Source organism: Chelonia mydas, chromosome 14, assembly GCF_015237465.2.
Source record: "Chelonia mydas isolate rCheMyd1 chromosome 14, rCheMyd1.pri.v2, whole genome shotgun sequence".
Taxonomy (NCBI): domain Eukaryota; kingdom Metazoa; phylum Chordata; order Testudines; family Cheloniidae; genus Chelonia; species Chelonia mydas.
Window position 1 is genome coordinate 23542645 of NC_051254.2, and position 21582 is coordinate 23564226.

Below are 21582 nucleotides of genomic sequence, written 5' to 3' on the forward strand. Positions count from 1 at the left end.
CATTTTTAATAGTCGGGTGCTGAAAGCTCCCTTACCCCTGTCCACCCCCCACCCCAGAGCTGAGGCTGGGAGCAAAGCCCCGGGTGCGGGGTGGCAGCAGATCCCCGGGCGCGGCATGGCCTCAGAGTCTTGGACACAGGGCAGCAGCCAGGAGCCCGGGAGTGCTGCAGCACCCCCTGCACCCTCGTTCCCACGCCTATGGAGGAGGGAAGGTCTCAGAGCTTGGGCTGCAGCATGAGCCCGGATGTCTGTTGAATAGCCCTGCAGTCCAAGCCCCATGAGCCAAAGTCTGCTGGCACAGGCCAGGTGTGGGAGTATAATTGTAGAGTAGACATATCCTGAGTGTGACAGAATGCACTCCTGTAGTCACACCCAATGCACTATTGTTAACAATTTTTTACAAGGCATGTCTTGTAAGGAATCATTTGAAAACTCATAATTTTCTGGTCAGTATTGTCCTAATAAAATATGTGTGGCAACATTGTATGTGAAGTTATAAGATTTCGATGTTATTAACACATGTTCCTAATCCCACCGCCCGGCCCAAACTGCGGCTGGCAAGCAGGTCTGTCCTAACCAAAGGAATGTGTGCTCTGCTTAATTTGCATTGAAGCAGGAAACAGAGTCATCAAGCTGCAAGGAAAACAAAGCTCAAACAGGTGAGAAAAAGCCAGCAGGGAGCATTCTTCCACATAAAATCTTTGTTCCTGGTGCACAGCGGGAAATGTTTTTCAAGAGGGGGACTGAAACTATAAAAGGGAGGGACAAACAGCCTGAGGCACCCTCCCGCCCCGTCCCTGCCCATTGCATTGACTGCACCTTAAGCAGGGCCATCCCTAAGGGGGTGCGGGACCCAGGACAAATCAGTCTGTATAGGCCCCCCTTAACATTTTTTATACAGGTGAAATCTGGTGTGGGGAGGGGACACCAATGCCGGGAGGGCAAGGGACAATGGAGAGTCACAGGGTGGCACCTATGCTGGGGGCAAGGGGGGCCCCCTTTGCTGGGGGGTCCTGGAAAAGGGAGGGGTCCAGGGCAGAAGGGCAATGGATGGGGTCAGCCTGGCACTGGAATGTTCCAGTGGTGCTAGGTTGCTGGCAGCCGGTGTGGCGGCAGGTGAGCAAGAAAAAAAAATACAAGCACTTCCCGCCGGTGAGTGCGGGCCCAACCCCCGCTGCCAGTGCCAGGCCCCCCACTAACCCCTCGGGCTGGCCTGGCCCCCCAGGCACCCCTAACCCCACCCCTGGGCTGGCCTGGCCCCCCGAACACCTAACCCCACCCCCAGGCCGGCCTAGTGCCCCTGGCATGACACGCACACTGAAGCGTGGGGCCTCCCAAAGCGCGGGGCCCAGAGCGGTCACCCTGATTCACCATATCCAAGGGATGGCTCTGGCTTTAAGTGACAAAGGAAGTAGCCGTTGGACTCTGGGAGTGGAGTCCTGACCTACAGGGTTTGGTCAGTCAAACTGCTGAAAGCATGCGGTGAGAAATTTTGCTTGAATCTGATATAGTTTGTTAAGTTAGGTTTAGTAAATGTCTTCTCTTTATTTTTCTTGTAACCATTTCTGACTTTTATGCCTCATTACTTGTATTCACTTAAAATCTCTCTCTTTGTAGTTAATAAACTTGTTTTACAGTTTATCTAATCCAGCGTATTCAAGTTGAAGTGTCTGGGTAACTTCATTTGGGGTGGCAAGTTATGTGCATATTATTCCCCTCAAAGGAATAACAGACTCAAGAGATTTGTATTGTATGTGCATCAGGAGAGGGCTGGGCAGAACAGGACATACATTTCTGGGGGAAAATCTGAAAATGGGGTCTGGGGTCACCCTGCAGTATGACCAAGGCTGGTGAGAGCTGGAGTTTAACCAAGTGTGGCTGGCAGGCTGCAGTTACACACAGACACTCAGGGGGTGGTTTGCTGGCTGGACGGCTGTTTGTGAGCGGCCCAGATGGGAGCTACTACAGCAAGGCATTGTAAGACACCCAAGGCTGCAGGGCAGGGGTGACACAGCTGCTCATGCCTCTGGATCATACCCTGGTATGTCGCACTGAGGTACATCCTAGTAGCAAGTGGCTGATACACAACCCTGGTTAGTACAAGCTCTCCTGAAATGGGGAATTGCCTGGAGCATCTCCAAAGCACAAGCCATGCCTGTCCCTGAACAGCGAATGTGGGCTAATTTCACCTGCCAGCTGTTCAGGGCTGAATGCAAAATCCTCCAGCACCATCAGTGCCTCCAAAAACTTGCCAGAAATCAAGGTGACCACCCTAGAAAATGGATGGAAGCCCAGGTTCCATGTCCAGCCTGAGCCCCCTCTGTGATCTTGATGGGCACGTTTCTGACCTTGGAAAGCCTGGTAGGCCTACAAGGAATTATTCTGACAATATGTTGGTAGGAAAAGGAACCTTCTCCATTGTTGCCAGGGATTGAATGTATTTTGCCTCTGTACCAAAGAAGCAGCTCCTGGGCTGTTCCTAGCTCACACAGCTATCTGTGTATCATTGGCAGGGCCTACGCAGCTGCAGGTGTTGTAATGGCATGCTAAACTGTATTCTACAGTTCAGCCACTAGTTGGCATTGTGCTGTAAAATACCTTATTAAAACGAACCTCAGGCATACCTGGAGAGCATTAAAGGATCTTATGTTGAACACACCTGGGGTGTATAAGCAAACTCTGTGACCAGCCCAGGTCTGGTACAGAGGAACAGGAAGGGTGTTCGATGTAAACTAAGAACAGAAACAGAAGGAACAAAGTGACAAAGGTTGCAGGATCTCATCAACATGCCACTCTTCAATACCCTGGAGAACATCAGCTTTGACAGACATTACAATGGAAGCAATATTTTTCAAGATTTTGAACTGCTCCAAGAAACTGGAGATATACAGGTATCTTCTTTAAACTATGCTATGGGGAAGCAAGCAGAGCATATCTTTAAATCCTTTGACGTTATTGAAGACAGTCACAAAGATGACTATGAAAGGGTCATGGCTATGTCTGATGCATACTTTACACCCCAGAGAAATGTGGTCTGTGAAAGAGCATGTTTTCATCAGAGAATTCAAGGACCAGAGAAAATGCTGAACGTTTCATAAGAGCTCTCCATATATTGGCTGAAAATTGTGGTTTTTGGGGATGCAAAATCTGTAAACATCAGAGACAGGCTGGTTATTGGGTTAATAGATAAAACCTTTCACAGCAGCTACAACTGATAAGAGATTTAACCCTCCTCACAGCTATATAGAAAGCAAAGTAGTCAGAATTAGTTAAACAACAAAACAAAACGCAGGAGCAAATTGAAAATCCGAAACTAGGTTAGAAGCTATAAACAGACACCTGACTGTTAAAAGTCATTGTCAGAAACCACTGAGACGCAGAGACAGAACTCCCAGGCTGAGAGGGATAAATTGCAACCTACATGCACAAGGTGAGGAAAAAGTCATATCCCAAGAGATGTTTGTCCAGCCAGAGGCGCATGGTATAATACATGCATGAAATATGCACATTTTTCAGCTGTTTGATGCACCAAAGCAGTCAGGGAGTTGGCTCGTATTATAGACAATCAAGAGCCATCGTTTCTGGGATCTATCACAAAGCCTTCCTGGAGATTGAAACTGAATATTCATGGCAACACTGTTGACTTTAAAACTGACTCAGGAGCTGACATCACAGTCCTCTCAGAAGGAACTTACAATCCCTCTCATCTCCCCCCAGAGCACAAGTCACCTGACACAGTCCTGACTAGCCCTGACCGTATTCTGAACTGCATGGGCCAGTTCACCACGGAAACAACTTACAAAGACCAAAGCTATGCATTCAGAGTGTGCGTGATCAAAGGATCAACGACCAACAACCTTCTCAGCTGCAGACAAACTCATAGCCGGAAACCAAACGAGCTCACCTGAATGCTAGTTTTGTTCAACATAGGTATTTGTCTTAGAAGAACGTATTTAGTGTTTAGACTCTATGAGGTGTGTGTGTGTGGTTATATATTTGGCTGTGTGTGTTCTCCCTGTGTGCTGCCCCAGCTCTGTGCAGACTGTTGGCACAGCAGACCTTGAGCAAACTGCCCAGTGACCACAAGATTTGTTAAGGTCTGAACAGCCGGGTTTACTGTCCACAAAGCATGCTACTAGCATGTGGCAGACTCTACGAGGATACTAAGACATGTATGCCCATGACAATGGACGCAGCTCAGTCAGTGGAGGGACTTTTCACTGCCCCCTAGGCTGGCCAAAGATACTCCCTCTGATATATATCTTTATATCCTGATATAAACAAGTTATGTACTGTCATCCTGACCTTCCCTTTTAGGAGGGGTCAGTGTGTTTCTGTTATCCTTGGGGAATGTTTTTGTACCATCCTTGATATCGGGATGTTCTGGTACCACTTGATAGCGGGATGAGTGCCTGTAACAATGCTGGTTCTGGCGGGACCCAACGGTGAGAGCCAATTCAGGACAAATTGCTGCAAGCAGGGCAGTTACAGCCCAAGGCTGGGGTTTCTGTGCACACCAAGGAAAACCAAACCAGCCAAACAGAGAAGACTTTGGTTTTACCCCACTGGTTAACCACAAGTCACACAAGCAATTCCCTGAGACACTCCAGTTTCCCAGTATCACCACCAGTGCCACTCATTATGGGGACAAATGGTTATGAAAACCAATACCCCAGTAAAAGAAAAAAGGTTCTCTCGATCCCAAAGGACCAAGCCCCAGACCCAGATCAATATACAAATCAGATTTTACCCACAAATCACGCTGTTGCCAATCCTTTAGAATCTAAAATCTACAGGTTTATTCATAAAAGGAAAAGATACAGATGAGAGCTAGAACTGGTTAACTGGAATCAATTACATACAGTAATGGCAAAGTTCTTGGTTCAGGCTTGCAGCAGGGATGGAATAAACTGCAGGTTCACATCAAGTCTCTGGAGTACATCCGCAGCTGGGACGGGTCTTTCAGTCCTTGGTTCAAAGCTTCAGTGTAGCAAAGTCCCTCCAGAGGTCAGAAGCAGGATTGAAGACAAGATGCAGGAGCTGCAGCAGCTTTTTATATTCTCTTGCCATGTGGTCTTTCTTTCTTGGTTCCAAAGACAAGCTGTCCATCACACGGCCTGGAAAAACCTCAGAGCTCTGTCCATAGGCAGATCCCTGCACACCTTGCTGAGTCCCAAGGCGTGTCTGCCTTCTCTCAGTGGGTCAGTTGTATAGCTGATGGTCCTTAATGGGCCATCAAGCAGGCTAGGCAGAGCTGACACCAACTTGTCTGGGGTGTCACCCAGAAGCATAGCATAAGTTTGAAATACAGACAGTATAGAGCCAATATTCATAACTTTAACTACAAAAATGATACAAACGTATAGACAGCATAATCATAACCAGCAAACCATAACCTTGTCTGAGACTCCTTCTTTGAGCCCCCTTTATACAAGATTTGATGCCACTACAGGACTTTGGTTGCAACAATGATCTATACGGTCCCAGCTTATGTCAATAACGTCACAGTGCCCAGGGGGACTGTCTGTGACTCCATGGTCAGACTGTTACAGTGCTTTAGGAGTCCACATTTGTTACTGGGTTGGTGAAATCTAATTATGGAACATACCACCAGTTTGGGATGTGTGCCCTATGTTTGACAGTCTGCCCTGAGGTTGGCCTTTCTGATCGTAAGGCACTCTGGATACTGTGAAAGGAGGAATGTAGAACTTAGGGTATGTCTACACTACAAAATTAGGTCGATTTTATAGAAGTTGATCTTTAGAAATCGATTTTATACAGTCGATTGTGTATGTCCCCACTAAGCATATTAAGTTGGCAGAGTGCATCCTCAATACCATGGCTGGCATTGACTCACTGAGCGGTACACTGTGGGTAGCTATCCCACAGTTCCTGCGGTCTCTGCTGCCCATTGGAATTCTGGGTTAAGCTCCCAATGCCTTATGGGGCAAAAACATTGTCGCGGGTGGTTTTGGGTACATGTCGTCAGTCTCCCCTCCCTCCGTGAAAGCAATGGCAGACAATTGTTTCATGCCTTTTTTCCTGGGTTACCCATGCAGACGCCATAGCATGGCAAGCAAGGAGCCCGCTCAGCTCACTGCTGCTGTTGTGAGCATTGTAAACACCTCACACATTATCCTGCAGTATGTGCAGAACCTGGCTAAGAGACGGCAGCACGAGGAACACCGATTCTGAGCCCGGCAAACAAGCACAGACTAGTGGGACTGCATAGTGTTGCAGGTATGGGATGATTTACAGTGGATGCGAAACTTTCGCATGCATAAGGCCACTTTCCTTGAACTTTGTGAGTTGCTTTCCCCTGCCCTGAAGCACAGGAATACCAAAATGAGAGCTGCCCTCACAGTTGAGAAGTGAGTGGTGATAGCCCTGTGGAAGCTTGCAACGCCTGACCGCTACCGGTCAGTTGGAAATCAATTTGGAGTGCTGTGATCCAAGTAGTCAATGCAATCATTGACGTTCTGCTATCAAGGGTAGTGACTCTGGGAAATATGCAGGTCATACTGGATGGCTTTGCTGCAATGTGCTAACTGTGGTGGGGCGATAGACGGAACGCATATCCCTATCTTGGCACCGGAGCACCAAGCCGGCAAGTACATAAACCGCAAGGGGTGCTTTCAATTGTGCTGCAAGAACTGGTGGATCACAAGGGATGTTTCACCGACATCACCGTGGGATGGCTGGGAAAGGTGCGTGATGCTCACATCTTTAGGAACTCCGGGCTGTTCGAGCAGCTGCAAGAAGGGACTTACTTCCCAGACCAGAAAATTACCATGGGGATGTTGAAAAGCCAATAGTTATCCTTGGGGACCCAGCCTACCCCTTGCTCCCATGGCTCATGAAGCCGTACGGAGGCAGCCTGGACAGTAGTAAGGAGCAGTTCAACTATAGGCTGAGCAAGTGCAGAATGGTGGTAGAATGCGCCTTTGGATGTTTAAAAGGCCGCTGGCAGTGTTTGCTGACTAGGTTAGACCTCAGCACAGCCAACGTTCCCATTGTTATTGCTGCTTGCTGTGTGCTCCATAATATCTGTGAGAGTAAGGGGGAGACATTTATGGCAGGGTGGAAGGTTGAGGCAAATGGCCTGGTGGCCGATTTTGAGCAGCCAGACACCAGGGCGATTAGAAGAGAGGAGCTAGGCGTGCTGCACATCAGAGAGGCTTTGAAAACCAGTTTCGTGACTGGCCAGGCTACAGTGTGACAGTTGTGTGTGTTTCTCCTTGCTGCAAACCTGCCCCCTTTGTTGATTTTAATTCTCTGTAAGCCAACCACCCTCCCTCCTTCGATCACAGCTGGCAAAGGAAATAAAGTAACTATTGTTTTGAAACCATGCATTCTTCCTTTTATTAATTTAAAAAAAAGTGAGATAACTGACAAGGTAGCCGGGTGGAGGAGGAGGGAAGGACAAGGCCGCATTGCTTATTGTAGCCACACTACAAATCAAAACTGTTTGAATGAGAGCCTTCTGTTGCTTGGGCCATCCTCTGGAGTGGAGTGGCTGGGTGGGTGCCCAGAGCCTCCCACCCTGCGTTCTTGGGCATCTGGGTGAGGAGGATATGGAACTTGGGGGGGAGGGCAGGCGGTTATACAACGGATGCAGCGGGGGTCTGTGCTCTTGTTGGCTTTCCTGCAGCTCCACCCAGGGTTGGATTAACTTTTTGTGGGCCTGGCGCCAAACATATTTGTGGGCCCCCTGGGGAATGATTGTAAAAGGGGCCGGGAGCAAAAGCACAGTGGGGCACAAGCTAGGGTTGGTCCTTGGAGCAAGGGAGGGGCTGGGGTAAACTGCAAGCACAGCAGGGCTGGGGAGGGGATAAACAGGATTCCCCCCGCCCCTGCCCACATAGAGCGGGTACCTACCTTCTCCCCGGTTCTAGCCCATTCTCTTAGTCTCTCTCTGCACTGAGCTGCACCTCCTCCAGTGTGACAAAGTCGGAATGTTCTTAATGTTTTCTCTGAATACTGTGTGGGTGCCTCAGTTTTCCCTGTGCATTTCTCAAGTATCTAGGTGGTGGGATAAGGGTGTGTGATTGTTGCAGAGCCCTAGGCAGGTGTGATGCTGTCTGCACAGAGAATGGCTGACACCCTGTCTCCTGGCAGCTGATGGCCTGGGCCCCTCCCCTGCAAGATGCCAACTGAAGGTGTTGGAGAACAAAGAGATCAGGTGGCCTCCTGGCCGGGGAAAGAGACAAAGGACAGAGGAGGAGCTGGAGGGTTGCAGTTTGGAGCTAGCTGGGGAAACGGAGGGAGGTCCAGCACTGTTGTCTGGGCTCCCTACCCCACAAGACAGACCTGAATGAGGGGTCCTGTTTTCCATACCTACAAGCTCTGCTTTGACTGTGTTTCTGTCGTCTAGTAAACCTTCTGTTTTGCTGGCTGGCTGAGAGTCACGGTGAATCGCAGCAAGAGGGGGGTGCAGGACCCTGACTCCCCCACACTCCGTGACATCCAGCAGCTGCAGGACAGGTTCTCTTCCAGCCCTCTGGGGTGGGTGCTGAGAGTGGGAGGAGTGGCGGCTAATGTGGTTATTCCTATAACCGGACTTTTAGTTTCCAGTCAGCACTGCTAACCGGACACTCAGGTCCCATTTTCTACTGGAGTTTCCAGCCTAAAACTGGATACCGGGCAACAGGGGTGTGAGAAAAGCCTGAGGGGGAGGGGCAAGCAATCATTTTTAAAAGTGAGAGGGCTAAGCCTTAAGCAGTGGGAAGCAAGGGGTGGGTGGGCTAGGGAGTGGAGAGGAGCTAACGGGCAGGGCCATGTCCGCTGTACTGCCCAGGTAGATTGGAGACTGTGGGGATCAGCTGACACCGTATCCCCAGCCCAGGTGACATGACAGCCAGTGGTGGATTTAGAGTTAGTGGGGCCCCCCGGCCCTGTGATCAGCTTCATTTTGGGGGGCTCTCCTTGGGACCCAGCTGAGAAAAAGAACATTCTCTCTTATCTCCCCCCTGTTTTTCATTCTTTTTTTCTTCATCTTCCTCCTATAAATAATAGCAAGGAAATGAAAATAAAGTGAGGTACCTTGATAAAGTGAGGTATCTTGCAGTCTAACTTATTTTTCCACAGACCACTTGAAAATCGCAGAGGGTCTCGATGGACCACTTAATGATCTTTCCAAATATTGTAAAAAAAAAAATGTTGGGGTGTGGGGTCTGGCCAGGAGCTAGGGTGAGGGAGGGGGCTCAGGGCTGGGGCAGGAGGTTGGGGTGTGGAGCTCTTACCTGGGGCAGCTCCTGTTTGGTGCGAGAGGTGCAGGTGGGAATGGGGGGCATGAGCTCCCGTTTGGTGCTCAGGATGGGGGTGGGGATGTGGGGGGGCGGTTCAGGAATCTGGGGATGGGGTATGGGGGGGTGCAGGGGTCAGGGCAGGGGGCTCGGTGTGTGTGAGGGGGTGCAGGGTGGACAGAGGGCTGGGGGTGTGGGCTGGGGTCATGGGGGTGCTCACGGCAGGGGCCCCGCCTCTGCCTCCGCCTCTTCTCCGCCTCCTCCCCGGAGCAGCAAGCATGCTGAGGTTCTGCTCTTCCCCCTCCCTCCTGCTGGCAAATGACTGATTGGCAGCAGGGAGATGGGGAGGGAATGTAGCATGCTGGGGGCGGAGCTTGACTGCCGCAGGAGCCAGCAGCAGCAAGTTTCTGCCCCCACGGCGGGGAGCAGAGAAGGGCGGGCCGGGGCCCCTTTGGACTGTGGGCACGGCGCCATGGCGCCACTGGCACCATGGTAAATCCGGTACTGGCTTCACCAGACACCTCATCATGTCCGTTTGCTCCCCCATTAGCCTCAGCATCACCTCCTGCCTCCGCTCTTCACGCTCACTTAATGCTTTCCTGGCCTCTGCCACTGAATGCCCCCATGCATTAAGCTGTGCCCTATCAGTGCGGGAGGACTGCATGAGCTTGGAAAACATGTCATCGCGACTGCGGTTTTTTCGCCTTCTAATCTGCGATAACCTCAGGGACGGAGATCATGGGGGAGCATAGAAACATTCGCACCTGTCGGGGGATAAAAAGGGAGAGTAAAATTTAAGATGATACATTTCTGAGAACAAAAGGGAGACTCTTTCACAGTGAATCAAGCAATTCACAGCAGACAGCACATGTGCTTTAGGTACAAGGTTGCATTTTGCCTTTTATATTGAGCGCCTGTCGGTATGGTGACACATCACACATGTCTGGAGAACAGAATTCAGTTTCCAGGCAGCCATGGTAAGCCAGAGGGTACATGGGGTTGGCTTCTTCCACCTTCATAACATGTGGGAATGGTTTCAAACTGACAGCGCCCTCCTTTCCCATAGCAAGCAATGCCAGTTGGGTTTCACATTTAAAAGGAGGGGCTGAAGTTTTCGGGTGGATGTGCAGCACACACCTCCCCCTACCCCACCGCGTGGCTATTCTCTGAGATGATCCCTTTTAGCCAAGCGCAAACAGCCTGACATGAACGGGGTCCTTTTACTGTTCCCTTACAAAAATTCCCCTATTTCAACCAGGTGACCATGAATGATATCGCTCTCCTGAGGCTAACACAGAAATATATAGACTGAATGTTGCTTGAATGTGACCAAAACCCAGGACCACTTGCTGCCATGCTTTGTGCTGCAATGATTCCAGACTACTTGCTACTGGCTTGGCATGGTAAAGTGTCCTACTGTGGAGGACGAAATAAGGCAGACCACCCCAGAAACCTTCTGCAAAGGCTTTCAGAGTACCTCCAGGAGAGCTTCATGGAGATGTCCCTGGAGGATTCCCGCTCCATCCCCAGACACGTTAACAGACTTTTCCAGGAGCTGTACTGGCCACGAATGCATCCCGATTCTTCAGGGCAAATCAAATGTTAAACACTATTGCTTTTAAACCCTGTACTGTAGTTACAAATGTGCACTCACCAGAGGTGCCTTCTCTGGCTTCAGGGTCCGGGATCCCGCCTTGGGAGGGTATTGGCTCCAGGGTGATGAAAAGGTCCTGGCTGCTGGGGAGAACGGATTCACCACTTGCCTGCTGCTCATTCTCCTCCTCCTCCTCCTCTTCCTCATCCACAAAATCCTCCTCCCTGTTGTGTGAGACTCCCCCCTTGCAGGTGTCCATGGACAGTGGTGGGGTAGTGGTAGGGTCCCCCCCAGAATGCCATGCAGCTGATCATAGAAGCAGCATATATGGGGCTCTGACTGGGAGCGACCATTTGCCTCCTTTGTCTTTTGGTAGGCTTGCCTGAGCTCCTTAACTTTCACGCGGCACTGCTGTGTGTCCCTGGTGTAGCCTCTCTCCACCATGCCCTGTGCGATTTTGGCAAATATATTAGCATTTCTTCTTTTTGATCAGAGTTTGGCCTGCACAGATTCTTCTCTCCATACAGCAATCAGATCCAGTATCTCCCTTTTGGTCCATGCTGGAGCTCACTTGCGATTCTGGGGGGACTGCATGGTCACCTGTGCTGCTGAGTTCGCCACGCTGACCAAACAGGAAATGAAATTCAAAATTTCCTGGGGATTTTTCCTGTGTACCTGGCTAGTGCATCAGAGTTCAAAGCGCTGTCCAGAGCGGTCACATTGGAGCACTCTGGGATAGCTCCTGGAGGCCAATACCGTCGAATTGCATCTGCACTACCCCAAATTCTACCCAGCAAGGTCAATTTTAGCGCTACTCCCCTCACCGGGGAGGAGTACAGAAGTCGATTTTAAGAGCCCTTTAGGTCGACGGAACAGGGTTGGTTGTGTAGACGCATTCATTTTAAAATCGACCTAACGCGGCTGAATTCGACCTAACCCCGTAGTGTAGACCAGGGCTTAGAGGGGGAGATGGAATCGAATGCTTGACTGTATTATACTGTTCAGCCAGTAGGTGGTGCTGTGTTTAAAATACCGTATTTAAAGGAACCCCCACCATCCCTCGCAGAACATTAAAGGATTTTATGCTGAATATAGCTGGGGTGAATAAGCACCCTGTGTGCCCAGTCCAGATATGGGCCAGAAGAACATGACAATTATACCCTAAAATACACACAGCTTACAGCTGACGCAGAGCACCTGCGTGGCCAGGGCTGGCCCAGCATTCACATTCTTACACAGTGAGCAAAACTGTACGTGCTTTTCTGGTCACTATCCTTGCCCGTGTTCAGCTGCAGTATGTGCCATTTTGCATGTGTCCACCAAAACCATTTCCACATTATACATTAGGATCAGGGTGGTGGTGGTGATTTAAGAAGATAAGGCAGGGGAGGTGGCTCATTACATGGGAAGATCTAGCCCAGGGGTAGTCAATAGGCAGACCCTGGGCCAAATCCAGACTGCCAGATGCTTTTGAATGGAACCCGAAATCTTTTTATTTACTTATGATCATATTGTTATTGTGGTGTGAAAAATGTTTCTCTGGAGTCTGGACCTTGACCAAAATATTTGCACCTTGACGAAAAATAATTGACTACCCTTGACCTAGGCCATGACAAACATCCAGCTGGTGCCAGATTCACACGTGGATCCATCCAGTGGTTTCTAGGTGTGAGCAGGGTCTGAATGAGCTCTCCCCTGGCAGCTAGTGACACATGGAGGGCAAAGACTTCAGGAGCACAGACCCATTCGCTCTGTCTAGGTGTTCAGCAGACTGCCCTGCTTTGCTAAAGTGGTCGATTTTGACTAGTTTGGGTTACAATTCACATTAGTATGGAACACGGGGTGAGGTTCTGTGGCCTGCAGGAGGTCAAACTAGATGATCACAATGGTCCCTTCTGACTTTAGTAAGAGGATCGGAGTAAGAATATACATTACAATTTTAAGCCTAACCAGCGTCCCTTAAGTAACTTGTCACAAGATGTCAGAACATGTTAGTATTAGAGCTGAGTGGGTCTAATATTTATTTAGTTTTCTTTCTTGATATAGGAATTAGATACAGTGCTCCTGTCAGATATTTCTAAGTTATTATCTGCAAAAACACTAGAGTTTTCAGTTGCCTCTGTAGCCCCTGGAATCACAGTAAAAGTTGTGCTCGCCTCCAATCTGAAATGGTGCCCCTGTGGACGCCCCCTCCCCCCAAATATAGAAGTCAAACTACACCTACCAGGGCAGCATCCTGGCTCTGGCAGCGAGTGGAACCAGCTACTCAGAGCAAGGTGTGAAATACCCATTGTGGGCATTGGTATGTGACTAACTGGTTCCTTCCTAGCCCCCGGCAATTCTGCTGCTTTATGTTCTGGTGCCGGAGAGCTGATGCCCCTGTACATCCTTAGCTAGTACAACTGGTGAGTCTCTCCGTACAGGTCACCCAGATGGCTGGTCCTGGTCCAAGCCGGGCTAAGTGTGTTGGCCAGACCCCGAAAGCTATTTAGGCATCTAACTTCCATGGAAGTCAGTGGAAATTAGAGGTGTAAATACCTTTGAAGATGTGAGCCATTGTATCTTACACGCTGGGGAAGGCGTTTCCTTATGGTCAGTTAATCTGCCCCCTTTTCGGTCCATTGGGCAGTGAGGAAGGGCAAGTAGACATTGTCGGGGGCACTGGTTCAACCTGCACTACCAACCTGCTCCCAACTGCAGCCTGAGCTGGCTGCTGTGTGTGGACACAAGGGGCCCAATCCCCAGCTCCTTTCATCCTGGCCGTGGGGCAGGAGTGCAGAGGGGTTTGCCCAAGCCAGCCTTAATCTGCCCTTGTGACCCCTGTGCTCTAGGGCCCTGCTCCGCCCCTGGTGTAGGTTAGAACAGCCAAAAGGCTGCTGTGATTTATGCTTGGCTGCCCATAGCTCCTGTGAGCCCTGGGAAGCACAGAACAGCCACAGGGCAGGGCAGCCTTCCCGTTTAGAGTAAGACACGCCATGGTCCTTGCTTTTGGCTGGAAACTGGTTCTGAGTGGAGTTCATGGGCCATTGCCACCTATCCTGTTAGGCACCACTGCGAGGGAACAGGCGGACAGTAAGTGCCTAGGTACTGTGAGGACATTGTCTTTCCCATGTAGCCAACCTCCCTCTGCACTGGCGGGGGCTGGGATTTGGCGTTCAAGAGAGTGAAACACCTGGTTTCAGCACTTTCCTGAAGTGATGCACCGTGCACAGTGTGATGCGCCCGAGGTCGGACGAAGCTCTCAGACATGGAGGTCATGTTGGTGTTGTGTCAGGCACCATTATTCTCCTAGAGCAGCTGGATAAATTCTCCCCGGAGAGCTGCAGGAGCTCAGTACGGTGATGGTGCAAGCAGCTACCAAGAGAGAGTGTCCCCCTTCCTGACTCTGGAGAGCCTCTTCCAGAGCAGTGTCTTCAGAGCGTCTCTGTTAGCTGAGTCATGATGCCTCCCTGCCAGTCCCTCTCCTCCCCTGGAACCCGGGATAAAGATCAGCCCTGAGCATTGGATTGGGTTCATTGTCTCCTTCCGTGATTCCCCCTGTGCTTGGCCATGCAAATGCCCAGCCAGATCTGCTGGGTGTTTGTACAAACCATCGCCTTGGCTCCAAAGCACAGGATTATGACATGCTCAGGGCATGGCTGGTGCTGGGACACAGGGCCAGTCCTTCCCTGCAGCTTGGGGAGCCGCCACCTTTGGCTGGGGACGGACGGGCTGGGGACCGTGGCCAATCCCGGTCTCCTGCAGGGGATGGGCACCCTCCCCGTATCTGGCTGCGTGAGTCTGTCCAGGTTTTGTTCTGCTCTGGTCCCTGTAGGATCTAACGCCAGTGTCCTATGGGCCAGATTGTGGCTGCCCCAGTGTGGGGCAGAGGGGAGTGCAGGGACCTGTCCATAGCCAGAATCCCAGGGCTTGGGATTCTGGACTGAAAGCTGCAGTGGGGCAATAGGTCATGCAGCACCCCAAGTAGTGCTACTAACTGAGTGTGGCTGGGATGGGGGGAGATCCGGTCAGGGCCCTGCCCCTCCACAGCCCCCTCCCCATGGTGGTCTGTGGCCCCTTGGCAGCCCCGTCTCTGTGGCGGTTGGAGGCCTGCAGTGTGGGGAGTGCTTGCTGTCTCCAAAGATGGGCCACTCGCCCTGCCAGGGCATTCTGCTTCCTGAGCCCTCCCCCGGCAGGAGCTGCTCGCACCCCCAGCCCTGCAACACCAGCACCCTGCACAACTCGGCTCTGCCTTGGAGAGCCACAGCGCAGCCCTGGGTTCATGGGCCAAGTTCTGCTCTCAGCAACACCCACTGTGATCCACTCTCTGTGTGATGGTAGCTCCGGGAGGCCCTGGTCAGGATCAGGCCCCAGGGTGCTGGGAAGTTACAAACACAGAGGAAGAGACAATCTAAATAGACCAAAATGAAGCCCGGTTCCCCAGCAGTAAATGGGGGTGCCCCAGCAGTCACCAGGCTGTGGCTGAAAGGCAGGTCGGGTAGGAAGAAGTTAACAAACGGATTGTAAATGTGTGGCCTCCTCCTCAGCGCACCCTTGTGGCAGCCCTGCAAGTGGCCTCCCACCTCAGTTTCCCTCTTGGGTCCCCAGTAACTCGATAAGAGCTTGTTTTCGAGTCCATCAGCATATTGATCATGAACAAAACATATTGCAAATAGTCCCAGAGCATACAGTCCTTGTTCTCGCCAGGACCCAGTGTTGTCTGTCACTGCGAGGCTCCTTATATGTACTCTTCCATCCCTCTGCCAGGACCACCAGCCCAGCCCTCCCTTCTGAGGTGCAACCCCTCCCTTCCCAGCATGAACCCCGCCCTGGCCTGTCTGCTGGGAGTATCCTTGCCTGGGAGCATCCCTCACTCCCCTGGTCCTCTCACAGGTCCTCGGGGGTCTACCTCTCTGGCCTGGGAGATGTCAGTAGGTGAGCTCCTTCTGCTTTCAGCCCTCTCCAGCCCTCTGGCCCTGGCTGTCTGGCCAGCCAGGAAACCCCTCTTTCTGTTCCCCTGCCTTCAGCCTTCTCCAGGGAAACACCTTCTCTCTCTGGCAGCTCTCCTCTCCTGCCCTTCCCCTGTCTGACTCCTGACTGACCTTTTAGAGCCCCCAGGTCCCCTGTCCTCTTGACTGGCCCAGCTGAGGGCACCTGGAATGGAACTGGCGAGCTGAGCCTAGTTACATTTCATGGCCTCTGTTACACAGACCTGATGTCATCAGACACAGAGCAGCTCATTAATGGGGAACCGTGTATGCGTGGGCGTACTCTGCACAACACGCACATCTCTGCTCGGCACTTCCTTGCAGCATTTCCTTTGGATTGTCCTGATGGATAATTCTGCCCAAATCAATCTTTTCCTGCAGAAATTTTTGATTTCAGTGAAAGTCCATTTTCTCATGGAAAAACTAAATGTTTCTATTTTTATTGTAGATTAAGAGACCAGCAAAGCAAAAGTAAAATCTCCAGGAGAGAGAGAGAGTATGGTATTGTTTGACTCCTCTGCATCAGGCTGTCTCAGAACACACAGTGGCAGCAGAGATGGGGCCCTCTCTCAACTGAATGTCTGGAGCCCAGAGAAGAAGTCATAAACAGATACAAGGTACACACATTACGACACCCACACTTACATTACATCATCTCACCAGAGTATCTTCCATACTAGTAACCCAGCCATGCCACCATTCAGCAACTGTTTGCATTCCAGATCCTCCTCATGTGTTCGAATCCCAGCATGCCAGGAGAGAGACTGGGGGCGTATGGAGAGATTCATCCATGTTGCAAGAGCCTGAGGTGTAAACAGAAATTCAGAGAAGGGCGGCACGCTTGCAGGGAGCTGAAGGACACAATTCCAACCGGCTGTCCTGAAATGTTCCTAAAACTGAAGGGAAGGGTGAAATGACGGCTGAGAGCAAAAGCCAATAACTGGAGAGGGACATATGGAGAAATCAAAAAATGCACCCAAAGAAGGCAGGGGGGCTGGTAAACAATTTGTATAGTGGGAGTGCTGAGATTCATTGAACCAAACTGTAAACTCTGTACGTAATGGAAACCACTTCAAGCCAGGGGGTGTGGCAGCAGCCCCCGCACCCCTTGTTCCAGCACCTATGAAGGAAAGACCGGAGGGGAGTGATTTCTGGGTAAGGGCCCAAGGGAGCCAAGGAATGGGCCAAAGGGGAAGTCCACCTGAACACACAGCTTCCCAGACACCTGCATTTTCAGTAAGAAATCCAAGGCAGACAGCTGGCTGCAGAGAGGCAATGGACCAACTTCCATACAGTCTCTTTGTTGGAAATGATGGAAGCTGTATACAGGGGTTAACATCCCCCATGGTTTGAAAGATCACAGAGATTATATCAAGCAGCTCCCATTCTGACCTGAGGCTTCTGTAACACAGGAATCCCTCACTGTGACTTTTGGATACGTCTCCAAACCATTTGTGAGTCCTGAATGAAGCTTTAAAAAATTTCTAGCAAAACAAAAAATAACAAAACATTTTCTCTGAAATTCTTGCCAGTTTATTTTTTTTGTTTCTCATCAGCGCTGATCCTATTGGGATCTGGGAAGTGGGCGGGCAAAGCCCGCCCACTGCTAAAGGACCCCCCCACCCAGCCTAAGAGGAGGATCCACAGGACCTGGACACCAAATAAATCTGGGGGACAACAAATGAAATAACAGGGACAGGAGTGTGGTCAAAGGGTCAAACGAAGGGAACCAGATGGGGACACCGAGCAGAGAACCCCGGACAGCGCCCCTCCTAGGCAGGAAATTCTATAAATCTTTCTGGAGAGATTTCTGGGACTTTGTGAATTGCTTTGTCTTCCTACCATTTCCAATCCCAGCTGGAATTCAGAGGTGCACAAAACTGAAATACAAGCATGAATGGAACATCTCTGAGCCTGAAAAAAGTTCAGCTTGAATTTGGGGCAATGTTTTGGGGTTGGCTCTTGTTTCAGCTGAACTTGCTTGCCAGTCCATAATCAAAATACATCTGCTGTGTGCACAAAATCTCTGCAAATTGCAAACGACACCAAGCAGGAAGGATGCCATGCAGTGTTAAAGTGTAACAAAATACCCAGAAGCAAAAAAATACAGGAAAGAAATGGAACAGTGAGAAGTGTGTAACATACAAAATAACTTTGGTTGCATTGTGGATGGAGCAGAAAAACAAGCCCAACAAGTTGTTCCAGTGTCTATCTATAGCATTGTGAGCTCATAGTTTCTTATAGCCTGTGGAGACTATTCAAACTATGGAAAGCATGTGTTTATACACTATCTCTATGTCGGTAGAGAACAAACCAAAACCAGCGAGACTCTAGACTGTCTGGAATTGACCCTTGTGTTGGCAGCGGCCTGAGCTAGTATCAAGCATAAATACTTGGTGGGAGATCAGAATCATAGAATCATAGAAATGTGGGACTGGAAGGGAGCTCAGTAGGTCATCTAGTATGGTCCTCTGCACTGAGGCAGGACTAAGTATTATCTAGATCATTCCTGACAGGTGTTTGTCTAACCTGCTCTTAAAAACTTTCAGTGATGGAGATGCCACAATCTCCCTAGGCAATTTATTCCAGTGCTTAACCACCCTGACAATTAGGAAGTTTTTCCTACTGTCCAGCCTAAATCTCCTTGTTTGCTATTTAAGCCCATTGGTTCTTGTCCTATCCTCAGTGTTTAATGAGAACAATTTATCACCCTCCTATTTATAACAACCTTTTATGTACTTGAAGACTGTTATCATGTCCTCCCTCAGTCTTCTGTTCTCCTGACTAAACAAACCCAACTGTTTCAATTTTTGCTCATAGGTCGTGTTTTCTAGACTTTTAATAATTTTTGTTGTTCTCCTCAGGACTTTCTCCAATATGTCCACATCTTTCCCAAAGGATGGTGCCCAGAACTGGACACAGTAGTACAACTGAGGCCTAATCAGTGCTGAGTAGAAGGGAAACATTACTTCTTGTGTCTTGCTTACAACACTCTTGCTGATACATCCCAGAATGATGTTTCCGTGTTTCGCAACAGTGTTACATTTTTGACTCATATTTAGTTTGTGACTCACTATGACCCCCAGATCCCTTTCTGCAGTACTCCTTCCTAGGCAGTCATTTCACATTTGTATGCATGTGTAACCCACACACCTCCTGGGTGTGGTGCTCTGTCCCCTCTAGTGGCACTGAGACCACTTAGCGATTAATGAGTCTGCAACAGCCTTATCTAAGGGCTTTTAGCTCATGCAGTAGAGGCTCATGCATTTAGCTCCAGACGTCCCAGGTTCAATCCTGTCCATTGACAACTGGGCTCTGTGGATGTTACACATGCAATTGCTTGTTCCTTCCTAAATGTAGTAGTCTTCTTCTTCAATGCTTAGCCAAACCGTCAGCGGTAGTGATCGTTTGCCATTTGGTCCGTTCCAAGTTCGCAAGGGCTTGATGGGCCAAGAGTCCAATCCATGTAATACGGAGTCTGCCTCTGGGCTGCCTCCACCCCTTGGTCGGTGGAATTTTATCCTGGATGTTACAAGCCACCTGGAGAACGGTGTTCGCTGGAACATCTTGTGGCATTCTCGCGACATGTCCAAAAAGCGTAAGGCGCCGTCTGTAGACAATGGCCCCAGTATTCTGTAGACCAGAGTGACTGTAAACATCTGCATTACAAATGAAATCATTCCACTTTATGCCCAACATATGACATTCGCATTTTGTGTGGAAAGCCTCCAGCTTTGCCCAGTCTGAATGGCGTAGTGTCCATGTTTCGCAACACTATAGCAGGACGGAGATGATACGGCTCGAATAGATCCTGAACTTGGTTGTTGTGCCGAGATGATGTTGATTCCATATTTTTTGTAAATGACCCTTGGCAGACATTGCAATGTCAATCCGGTGGAGAACCTCAGGGTGAGAGTTGGAGGAACTGGTGAGTATAGAACCCAAATAGCAAAAGCTGGAGACTCCTTTTACAGTTTCATTACTCAAAGCGATTGGAGTCATGGGTGGACCTGATCTTAGATTTTGCAGCTTTGTCTTTGAGCATGAAACATGGAGGCCAAACTTGGCCAGCTCCCCCTTCATTTGCTGGAGTGCCTCATGAAACCTGCTGGGGCTCTGTACTAGAGGGACAACATCATCCGCATAGCCAAGGTCTGAGAGTGAGAGATCACAGATCTTAATGCCTATGGGCCTGATGGCATGCTGAATTATGAAATCCGTTGCCCGACAAAAGGGTGCAGGGGCTAAGACACAGCCCTGCCTGACACCGGATAGTGATTTAAAAGGTGCCGATACCTGATTCCCAGGATGTACATGGGCAGTGGTTCCAGTGCAGCTCGCTAATCGAGTCCAGCAGAGTGGTTGGGACACCTATACCTTTAAGGCCTTCCATAGCACAACTCACTCAATTGAATCAAATGCAGCCTTAAGATCCACATACGCCACATGCAGGTGCTTCCTGAAGTCATGGTGTATCTCCGACAACAAGCAGAGGGCCAAAATGGCGTCTAATGTCGACCTTTCCTCATAAATCCTGAGTGTTGGGGATGATGCTTCCGATGCACCAGGGGCTCCAAACACGCCTGCAGAGCACACGCAAACACCTTCCCTGGAATGGACAACAAGGTGATCGGCCTGTAGCTCTTACATTCACTGCACGGTCCTGTGCCCTCATAAAGTGAGATCACAATACCGTCCTTCCACGTGGTTGGCAAGGTTCCAGTTCTCCACGCCAGGTGAAAGATGGCCAGAAGTGATTTCGCTACAGGGTCAATAGCACATTTTAGCAACTCTGTGAGGATGCCATCACCACCGGTTGCACGTCCGTTTTTCAGTTTGCAGATGGTGCACTTCACTTCATCCAACATTGGCACATCAGTCCAAGTGTCTGGGTCTGAACCCACAGTGGCCGTGAATCATCCAGCTCTGAGCAAGCACCAGCTGGAGGGTGGTTCAGGGCACTGTGATAATGTCCCACCCAGCCAGAGAAGATGTCATCATCCAGTTTACACGGATGACCTTGGCTGTCGTTCAGGATGCCGTTCATAGCGACTACTCTTGAGCACGGAGACTGCGGATTGCGTGGAATGCTGGCTTGTCTCCCCTGGCTCAGCCAAGTTCAGCGTCATCCGCCACTTGGTTATAACATGCCTCGCAACTGCAGGACTTTGCATTTTTCATGATTGCATTTCATCCTATTTATTTCAGACCATTTCTCCAGTTTGACAAGATCATTTTGAATTCCAAACCTGTCCTGCAAAGTGCTTGCAACCCCTCCCAGCTTGGTATTGGCTGCAGACTTTATAAGTGTATTCTCCATGTGCTCATCTAAATCAATTAGGAAGAGATATTTAATACAAGGTGTTCATTGTCAGTCACCATGCCCCACTGTTAGCGGGGAGACGTATCTGCTGGGCAGGCCAGCAATGACAGCGTACAGAAATGAACTCTGGCTTTGCCAGGGGAAAACATGGGGGCTGTTCAGTTTAAAGAGCCAAGGGAATGGATTGCAGGAAAACTCCATGCCAACAAGGCTAGAGCAGAAGAGGAGGTTTGGTTTACAGATGGTGGTAGCCACTGTGTCCAAGGACAAAGGAAAGGAGGTTTGGCAGCAGTGAAATTAATGGATGGAATGGTCCTAAGTACTTTGCAGTACAACTGTGGGAGTCGGCCAGCTCTGTATGCAGAAGGAGCATCAGTTAGCAGCCTGCTGATGGATGAAACTGGGTCCCGCTCCAAGCTCACCATAGTTCTGGATTCGGATTGGGTGTTCAGG

The 21582-nt window shown here is 50.0% G+C and overlaps 1 protein-coding gene across 2 annotated transcripts in view; it reads left to right on the forward strand.

Moving 5' to 3' along the window:
- Positions 1-540: 540 nt before the first annotated feature.
- Positions 541-21582, forward strand: part of RNF222 (ring finger protein 222) — a 28653-nt gene continuing 7611 nt past the window's right edge. For both annotated transcript variants that reach the window (XM_043528617.1, XM_037914637.2), the window contains exon 1: positions 541-659. The gene's annotated coding sequence lies outside the window, so the exon portion shown is untranslated. The remainder of the gene's footprint in view (positions 660-21582) is intronic.